This window comes from Otolemur garnettii, unplaced genomic scaffold, assembly GCF_000181295.1.
Source record: "Otolemur garnettii isolate 467f Iridium unplaced genomic scaffold, OtoGar3 scaffold00020, whole genome shotgun sequence".
NCBI classification, from domain to species: domain Eukaryota; kingdom Metazoa; phylum Chordata; class Mammalia; order Primates; family Galagidae; genus Otolemur; species Otolemur garnettii.
The window spans coordinates 1,082,890-1,093,447 of NW_003852415.1; positions in this window are offsets into that span (position 1 = coordinate 1,082,890).

Below are 10,558 nucleotides of genomic sequence, written 5' to 3' on the forward strand. Positions count from 1 at the left end.
GTTTCACTTTGTCACCCTGGGTAGAGTGCCATGTCGTCACAGCTCACAGCAACCTCCAGCTCTTGGGCTTAGGTGATTCTCTTGCTTCAGCCTTCCGAGTAGCTGGGACTACAGGCACCTGCCACAATGCCTGGATATTTTTTGGTTATAGTTGTCATTGTTGTTTGGCGGGCCTGGGGCTGGATTCGAAACCGCCAGCTTCGGTGTATGTGGCTGGCGCCTTAGCCACTTGAGCTACAGGCGCTGAGCCAGGGATTACGTCTCTTTTGTCTCAGCCTTTGCTGAGAATCCATCCCTCTAATCACTACTCCCGGTCACCACCACTGCTCTCCCAGGCTCAGCTCATTAGTTTGTTAGGTAGATTAGGAGAGAAGAGAAAAGGCCCACTAACTTGTCTTCCTCAGACACCTACTCTTCCAATTTCCTGCTTCCTACTGCCGACCTCTGAGACCTTCGCTCTCGAAGGCTGTCCAATGTGGATGGTTATCTTTCTCAAGATTTATCTATTCTCATCCCAGGGATTCTCTGGGCCAGACAGAAAGTGTTTGCTGCACGTAGTTTCATCAAGGTGCCTAGTATTAAAAATAGACACAGTTCTGTCTTTAAGAAGCTCCCAGTTGCTCCTAGAGTAGGGTGACCAGACATCCCGAATTTGGCGGGACAGTTCCGCTTTTCAACAATTTGTCCCATGTCCTGCAGCGTTTTAAGAAAGTCCCGATTTTTGGAAAGAATGCATGAACGGGCTGGAGAACAAGAAGGGAATATATGGTTTTCGGCTGCCATATAGCTATTTTGCCAGAATATGAGTTTTATATTATTTTTGTTAATTTTATAATGTTAAACTGTAATAAATAATTGCTGAGAAGTGATTATCGAGAACTGCTTATCAAAGTTTGCCTTGTTGTCAGGCCCTGCCCTGCGCCGTCCCTTCCGCCCCCGCTCCGCCCCCCCCCATGTTGTCCCACCTTACAGATGTTAGAATCTGGTCACCCTAGTCAAGGCAGTTGAACAAAATGGGTAATGAAAGCAACCACTTACTGTGTCTCCTTTTTTTTTTTCATTTCATCTTCATAACAGCCCGGAGGTAGGTACTCATCTTGTAGATGACATATAAATTGTGATTCAAAGAGACGAAGTGATCTTTCACCGCAAGCAAGTGACAAAGTGAGGACTTGAACCTGCTCTAATGGATGCCACAGCAGAACCACAATGGCCTGGCTCCGCATCCGTAGCACAGTGGGTGGGGCACCGGCCACATGGGCAGAGGGTGGCGGGTTCGAACTTCGCAGGGCCAGCTAAACAACAATGACAACTGCAACCAAAAAATAGCTGGGCGTTGTGGTGGCTATTTGGTCCCAACTACTTGGGAGGTTGAGGCAAGAGAATCGCTTAAGCTAGGGTGACCGGACGTCCCACTTTTGGTGGGACAATCCCAATTTTTAACAATTTGTCCCGCAGTGTTTTAAAAAAGTCCTGATTTTTGGAAAGAATGCACGAATGGGCGAGATGACAGGGAATATACAGTTTTCAGCTGCCGTGTGGCTATTTCACCAGGATATGAGTTTTATATTATTTTTGTTAATTTTGTAATGTTAAACTGTAATAATAACAAATAATTGTTGAGAAGTAATTTATCAAGAACTGCTTATCAAAGTTTGCATTGTTGTCAGGCCCTGCCCCGCCCTGCCCCCGCCTCCCGTCAATGGTGTCCCGCTTTACCAATGTTAAAATCTGGTCACCTTATCCTAGAGTCAAGGCAAACACAGATAACAGTGGAACATGAAGAGAAAGTAGAGAATAACTTCCCTAAGTTCTCTCCGGACGCACTGCCTTCATCTCACCCTGGTTACTCCCCCGTTGCCTCCCTCATAGTCCTATCCCAGACAGAGGCTCTTGATCTATCAGTAGATCCTCTGCAGAGAGGCAGAGTAGTGGTCCTGACTCTCTCTAGAGGAGTGGCTTGGCAGAGGAATCTTGTTCATAAAATCTAATTAACATTTTACAGACCAGACTAAGAGTGAGCTGTTTGCTATGGATTCAATTCCATACTTAACGTGCAACTGCAACGCACACAGGGCATTCTGCTAAGCCTTAGCAGGAAGAGTGAGAGGGACAGAGGGACAAAAATGAACAGGAAAAGCTTCCTCTCAAGAGCATGGATTTCCAAAGCTTCCATGCATATCGGTTCCTTTGGAGTATACCAAATTGAGGTGCTGATGGATCTCAGATTCTTTCCAGGAAATACAGCTGAAGGCATACCATTATCGTCTTCAAAATCTCGTGTGAGTTTTTATAATCATATGAAATTTGTATTCTACTCTCTATCAGTGTTGGTTTTAATATAACTGATCTTCCTCTTCCTTAACTCCACACTCCTCAAAATCTAGTTATAAGACTGAAGCAGCAGGAGAGTGGGGTAATTTTATCCTGTGTTTTGTATCCCCAGCATACCAGTAATCTTACACCCAAGGACAAAGGTACTCCTGATACAGGCACTCAATACCTATTTAGTGATTTCAGAACCCAAAGAGGTAGGCAGCACCTGTGGCTCAAGGATTAGGGCACCGGCCCCATATACAGTGGTGGGTTCAAACCCAGCCCTGGCCAAAAACTGCAAAAAAAAAAAAAAAAAAAAAAAAAGAAGAACCCAGAGAGGATTGAGACAGCAGGGCTTTGGAATTTCCCTTCCTTCTGAAACTATCTCTTAGATGTGACCTTGCCAAGCAGCTTCAAACTTTTCACTTTTCCCTCTTTGAACTTCTAATCCTTCAACTCTCCTGGTCTGGGACATCCCTTCTCCGGCTCAACTTCTTTCTGTGCCTTTCTTAGGAGGCTTCCCATTTAGATCTGGTTCCGGGTTTTGTTTTGTTTTGTTTTGTTTTTTTAGATCTGGTCCCTGTTTTTGCATTTGGCTTTGCTTTTGATTTTGAACATATAACCATTTAGGCCCAAGACAAATGGTGGCTAAAGGGTCATTAATAATTCCATTAATTAATTCTTTCAAAAACCATTTATTGGCCACCTGCTCCTTAGACCAAGATCTATTCCGAACACTGAGAATAAAGAGATGGGAAAAAGAGAATCACTTTCCCCAGTGATTCCCTTAAGTGACTGGGAAAGATATTGATCTAATAATCATACCTGTATGGATTGAAGGGAGAAAAAAGGGTGCTATAAGGGGGCGGCGCCTGTGGCTCAAAGGAGTAGGGTGCCAGCCCCATATGCCAGAGGTGGTGGGTTCAAACCCGGCCTCAGCTAAAAACTGCAAAAAAAAAAAAAAAAAAAAAGGGTGGTATAAGAATGTGTAGGAAAGTATTGGATCTGATCTGGGGAAGGGGAAGGCAGTCAGGGAAGGCTTCCCTGAGGAAGAGACATTGCAGCAGAATGGAGATGAGGTAGGGCAGGAGCAATGGGGGGAGCATACTAGGCAGAAGAGCAGTGTGTGTAAGAGTTCCCTGGCTGGCAGAAGGGAGTACACCCATCTCAAAGAACTGAAAGAAGATCACGTGGCTGGAGCATGGACGAAGAAAGGTGAAATGGTGTAATGGTCCACGTGGGGCTGGAGTGTCACTGGCAGGGGCAGATAATTATAGCAGGGTATGCGAAGGCTGTCCAGAAAGTATCTGATTATGTCATATGAAAAATAGAGGATAAAACCAAACATGCTTACTCAGCTCCAGAGTACGGTAAGCAGGAGGAACTTGAAATAAAACCAAATTAACCAAGGTTAGCAATTCGGGAGGCAGTAAATTCACTGCAATAAATATTCAAAAAACTCAGATGGTATGTTTGCTGAGTGAATGAAAGAATGGAGGAAGGATAGATGAATAAAGATCAGTATTAGGTGTCTCCATTTCCAGCATGCTCCAGGCGGGAGGCTGACCTGTACATGTGGCTGTCAAGGCATTGCCCCATTGGATCATAGTGATGGTGTGCTGCTAGCCTCTCCCATTAGACTCTGGACTCCTTGAAGGCAGGGGCTGCCTTCCTCATTTTTTTCATCCTCAGCACCCAGCACAGTGTCTGGCACCTAACAGGTGCTCAGCAAGTATTGGTTAAAGAAAGCCACACTTCCTTGTCTGTGTAAATTTATCTCGACTGCATGATGATCAGAATGACAGAAGCATACAGCTGCCTGAGACTTCTATACCCTCAGAACTAATAGCAAATATTTCTGGAGAGCCAGCTGCACCACGGGTCTGTTTTATAGCCAAAGAAAAGCATTTAGGGAGTCAGTCTCAACTTTGTTCTTTTGGTGATCAAACCCAGGGCCTTGTTTTTCTTGTGGAATTTTCTGTGGGTGTGCCCAGCTAGCTCAGCCAGCTCATCAGGCCAACAGAAACTAAGTAGGAAAATCCAAAGGATTAACTGCTAGTCCCCTGCACCAGCCTATGATATTCATATTCTCGGTATGAATATCCTTTGTATTTCCAAGTTACAAGTGCACACCCATCATTTCCTTTTGTCTACACAATGCCTTTATGAGCTATTTAACTAAAAGAGGTTAAATGATTCATCCAAGGTCACATGGCAAATCAGTCAGGCCCAGAGGCTTTGTCTCCTACATTCCACAGTCTCACTCCCTACCCCAGCGCTTTCCCCGGTACTCACTTTGAAAGAAGGCTTTCAGTGGCCCCGGTCTGGGAGATGCTCCATGTTGCTCTTTGGGCCTTGTGCCTGTGGAGCCGAGTGTTGGTGAGCCCTGGTGGGAAGCTGAGCAGGCCTGCCAGGGGCTGCAGAGAGTCAGTGCATCAGGGGGAAAGGGATGCATAAGCCAGATCTGCTTTCTGCTGCCCTCCCAGAAGCAACCGGATACAACTTGCAGCTACAGAGCCATCATTGTGACCCAGACGGGAGCAATCGGAGCAATCGGGAGGGAGAGGCTGACTGAACTGCAGACAGCAGCTAGGAGGGGAGGTGGAGCCATTTCTGCCTGAGCTCAGGGCCAGGGAACCTTCAGGCTAGAGACAAGCTAGTGTTGTCAATGAGTCTTGTAGACATGACAGCTGGCTTCTCGAAGATATGAGCCAGGTTTTGCTCTAGAGCTGCCCACTCAGGATAGGGTACTACTGTGCCCTTCTTGAGAAGAATGATACCCAGACAACAGTTACTCTTCCCTCCCTCCCCTTTGAAGGCAAGCTTGCTAGAAGGATTAAATGCTCTGATCCAAAACCTAAAGAAAAATAGTATTTTTCCCTATTAAAAATGTATTAAATAATTGCTGAGTGCTGAGTTCTAGGCATTTACTTAAAGATGGAGGAGTAGTCCCTGGCCAGGAGCCGTGGCTCACGTCTGCAATCCCACCACTCTGGGTGGCTGAGGCAGGTTGATTGCCGGAGTTCAGGAGTTTAAGACCAGCTTGAGCAAGAGCAAGACCCCATCTCTATTAAAAATAGAAAAACTGAGGCAGGAGGGTTGCTTGAGCCCAGTAGTTCAGGGTTGCTGTGAGCTATGATGACGCCATGGTACTCTACTTAGGGGGATAGAGTAAGACTATCTCAAAAAACAAAACAAAACAAAAGACCAGGGTGGCGCCTGTGGCTCAGTGAGTAGGGCGCCAGTCCCATATACTGAGGGTGGTGGGTTCAAAACCGGCCCCGGCCAACTGCAACAAAAAATAGCCGGGCATTGTGGTGGGCACCTGTAGTCCCAGCTACTCGGGAGGCTGAGGCAAGAGAATGGCCTAAGCCCAAGAGCTGGAGGTTGCTGTGAGCTGTAATACCACAGCATTCTATGGAGGGTGACAAACTGAGACACTGTCTCTAAAAAAAAAAAAAGACCAGTCTCTATTCTCAGGATGTTTACAATCTAGTAGGAAGGTAAGCTGGCACACAAAAATAATACGTAAGAAAAAATGTGGCTAAGTGTCACAAAGAGAGGATTAGAATCTGGCTTAATGAAGGCAAACCAGAGTGGGGCATGTGGGAGGCCTTTAGTCTTGAAGGTACCTGGAATTAAATTTGGAAGACAAATGCAAGGCAATTGCCTGTGATTCTAGGCCACCGAGCAGTTTCCATGGTTGAAACATTCCTTTTTTATCTAGGGTGGAAATAATAATATTGCCCACCTTTCTCAGGTACTTATTACACGTGAGGTACTGTGCTTTGCACCCAACGCATCATGTCACCATTAGAATTAGGTAGGTATTCTTGTCATCCTACTTCACAGTTAATGAAATTAAGACCTGGGCTTAGTTCCTTTAAAGCAGTGGTTTACAACCAGTGTGCCATGAAAGGGTCTTAGGTGTGCTGTGAACATTTTGAAAGATCATTAATTAAATTATTTTTGAGACCAGGCTCAATGGCTCACACCTGTAATCATAGCACTCTGGGAGGTCGAGGTGGCTGGATTGCCCTGAGCTCACAGGTTTGAGACCAGCTGGAGCCAGAGCGAGACCCCATCTCTTAAAAAAAAAAAAATAGCCGGGCATTGTGGTGGGCGCCTGTAGTCCCAGCTACTTGGGAGGCTGAGGCAAGAGAATCCCTTGTGCCCAAGAGTTGGAGATTGCTGTGAGCTATGACACCATGGCACTCCACTGAGGGCAACAAAGTGAGAGACTCCATCTCAATTATTTTTGAAGGAAGTTCAAAGTACAATAAGTATATTTTTTACTCTGTTTTTTGATCAACTAAAGTGTGTTGTGAGGTAAAAGAGATTGAAAACACTGCTCTAAAAAAAAACTGCCCTAAACGAACACTCAAAACTGAGTATTTAAAACTAGGTATTTTATAAGGTTACCTGGGGCCTGGTTCTGTAGCTATATGAGAAGCATGGCCCCTGGCGAGGGCATCAGGGAGCTTCCAATCAAGGGAGAAAGTGAACGGAAAGCAGGTGTCCCATGGCAAGAAAGAGGGCAGGTGGCTCAGTGGGTAGGGAGCTGGCCAGATGCACCGAGGATGGTGGGTTCGAACCTGGCCAGGGCCTGCTAAACAACAACTTAAAAAAATAGCTGGGCATTGTGGTGGGCACCTGTGGTCCCAGATACTTGGGAGGCTGAGGCAAGAGAATCACTTCAGCCCAAGAGTTTGAGGTTGCTGTGAGCTGTGATGCCACAGCACTCTACTGAGGATGGCACAGTGAGACTCTGTCCTCCCCCCAAAAAAAAAGCAGAAGAGAGAGGAGGGGGTGCCCTCATTCTTTTAAACAATCAGCTCTCTGTTAAACTAATAAATCAAGGACTCAGTAGGTACTGCAGGGAGGGCACCATTCATGAGGGGTCTGCCCCCATGACCCAAACACCTCCCACTAGGCCTCTTGGTTGGAGATTACATTTCAACATGAGATTTGGGCTTGGTGCCTGTTGCTCAGCAACTAGGGTGCTGGCCACATACACTGGGGCTGGCAGGTTCAAACCTGGACCAGGGTCTGCCAAACAACAATGACAACTACAACAAAAAAATAGCCAGGTGTTGTGGTAGGCATCTGTAGTCTCAACCACTTGGGAGGCTGAGGCAAGAGAATCTCTTCAGCCCAAGAGTTTGAGATTGCTGTGAGCTATGACACCGTGGCACTCTACTAAGGGCTACATAGTTAGACTCTGTCTAAAGAATAAAACAAACAAACAAACAAACAAAAACCCATGAGATTTGGAGGGGTCAAACATCCAGACCATATCAGGCCTTAAGAGATTAAGGTACTCATCCAAAGTCAATCAGCAAGGAAAAGTTGGAGGTGAGATATAAACCCAGATTATATTGAAGTTTCAGTGTTATAGAAATTTATAAACAACTACTGCTTCCAAAAGTGAAAGCCTCTCCACAGATTCTGGGGAAACACTCGATTGTCCTGTGGAGCAGTCCAAATTCTGGTGGCATTTCTCTCTCTCTGCTGCCAGCCTTCTAGACTCTTTTTGGCTGAGACCAAAAACTCCAGGCAGGAAAAAGACAAGATTAGGAGAGAAAACGTCACACAGCTCAGAATTCTAGAGAATCAAGTGAAAGTTTCCCGGACCAAACATGAGATGGTCTTAAAATCAAATATCTTGGGTTCAGTCTCAGACCTATGCCCCTCTGGCCTTCAGAGATTTTCCTCACCCTCACAGTGTAACTGCAAGATCAGTCTATGTCTGCTTCCCTGTGGTGTTCAAATTTCCCTTCAGTGTCTCAATGAATCATGAGCTGTTAGTCCTCCCAGAGGCTTTAGAGATTATCCAGTCCAATCCCTTCAGTTTATACATTACACATGAACAGTAGTTAATGGCAGAGCCACTAGGATGTTTCTCTTTGCTTCAGGAAAAAAAAATCAGTTGGATGTGGTGGTGCACACCTGTAGTCCCAGCTACTCCAGAGGCAGAGGAAGGATGATCACTTGAGCCTAAGTGTTTGAGGCTGCTGCAAGCTATGATGATGACATGGCCCTCTAGCCTGGGTGACAGAGCAATACTGTGTCTCAAAAAAAAAAAAAATCATCTTATGCTAAACACTGATGTAAAAATTATTTCCTTTGATTGCAAAACTCAGAAAAGAATCTTATAGCTTTTGTGTACACTGAGAATCTCTGTAGAACCTTTCATATTTTGATCCATCTGCAGTACCCCCTTTGTGGCAGTGGCATATGGAGGTTAGGGGGTGTAGAGAGCAGAGTAGTGCTTTTCTCTAATGCTGAGAACAGGAACTGCTGCTGCTGGCCTGCACTTCTGTTTTCTGATCTGGCAAACGAGCTTCTCTACCATGTTCAAGGCCATCAGCCATCCATTTTGTCTGCCAGGCTACTTCTTGGCCTGACCCTCTAGCAGTCAGAGCTGAGCTGATCTTTTTGTCTGCATACCTGGGACATATGCTTTGTGGAGAAGGGCCTGCCAGAGGGGAGCCAAGACTTTCCCTCCTAGAGCCCTGCAGGTGAGGGTAGCAGTGCCAGGTCCATTCCAGAATCTCTTGCACTTACTCTCCATTTGGAACTGTGAACATCAGTGCTTTGTAGCTAGCTCGGGGCAGTAAGCAGGGGACAGGCAGAGGAAAGCCTTCAGAAAGTAGAAAAGGTCACTGCTCTTCTGCCTAGTCACAAGCAGCTGGCCAGGCCACTCAGCCACATTGCTCACCCTCTTTTAACCACCCGTGCAGCCGGTTTCCTGGGTGCCACCCTCACTTCCACCCCTGTTTAGGAACCAAACCCCTGGTTTGGAGAGCCTGGTAGGTTCCCATAGCAATGGGCCTTTTAGCTGTTTCCATAGCAACCAACACCCAGACCATTTAGTTGCTAGTCAACTGACAGCTGTAAGTGAATTGGATCCAGCTTAGAATCTAGGGATAGGCTGGGGGATTCTCTTCAGAGAAAAAGACATGACCACCCCAAACAACCCAACTCCTTTAAAGACTTAAAGATAACACCTGTGGAGATCCAGAGCCACTTTCTACCTTGGGTCACCCAACCCTGCCCTCACGGCCATTCTCTCCACCCCCACCCCCCCGCACAAACAAACTCAATGAGTATCCCAGGCCTTTAGATGGTTGTCTTAACACCCTCCAACTTCTACTTCTGGTTTGTCTCTTTCCAGAAGGACCTTGGGAAAAACACTTGTTTAATGTGACTCTCACCTTGGCAACTTTTTTAGACATGATTCTTTCCTCTGTGACATGACCCTGTCCTCTACCAACTCAGTCATTTCAGCCTTGCCTTTTGGATTATCTGAAGCGAACCGCTAACCTCAAACTGTCTTTTCTTAATCAACCTTACCTATTTCAAGCCACCCTTTTTTGTCTTGGAGTGTTCTCAGAGAACATTCTGTTTTATCAACCTTTGCAAGGTATAATCAAGATCATCCTGTTCCTTTAAAAAAAAATCAGCTGTGATTTCAAAACCAAACATGTAGAATTTGAAATTATTCCATGCTTATTGGTTTTTATTAGCCTAAAGATTTGACTGGATGCCAGGCCTTACACTTAACCTTCTCCTAAACTGGGGACACTAGGTGTTGGGTTCCCTTTATTCTGTAAGCAAGGGGGCCCTTCATTACTGTTTTTTTAGTAACAGCTAGAATCTAAGATTTATCTGCCTTGGAATTCATGTAAAATAAGTTTGGTCTAAGCCTCCAAGGCTTGCCAAGTGGACTAGAAAAGCATGAGCCTGTCATTGGAAAGAGCATGACCTTTTTTATATACCTAAGATGCAGCGCTTCTCACTGTTTAATGACTCAGGAGGGGGGTATCTGTGAACTGTCTGTAGAAGACGACCTTTCAAACTAATCCCCCCTATGGGAGCCCTACCTACCTAGCCTGCTGCTGCAGGCTCACGCAGCCTCACAATGGCTGGTAAATAGTCACAAACTGTGTGCTCCCTTTCTGTTCTGTATTTATACTCTATCTTAACCAGTGTTTCTTCACTTTTTTTTTGAGACAGAGACTCACTCTGTTGCCCTGGGATAAAGTGCCGTGGCATCATAAGTCACAGCAACATCAAACTCCTGGGTTTAAGCGATCCTCTTGCCCCTAGCTTTAAAGGAGATAAGTGACATGAGGAATCTTCTGTGAATAGTAGGCAGCAAACACATGAGAACAGAGCTTCTCTAGAGCTCTCAGAAAGTTTCTGCGCAGAAGATAGCCTTGGTTTTCTGGGGAGACAT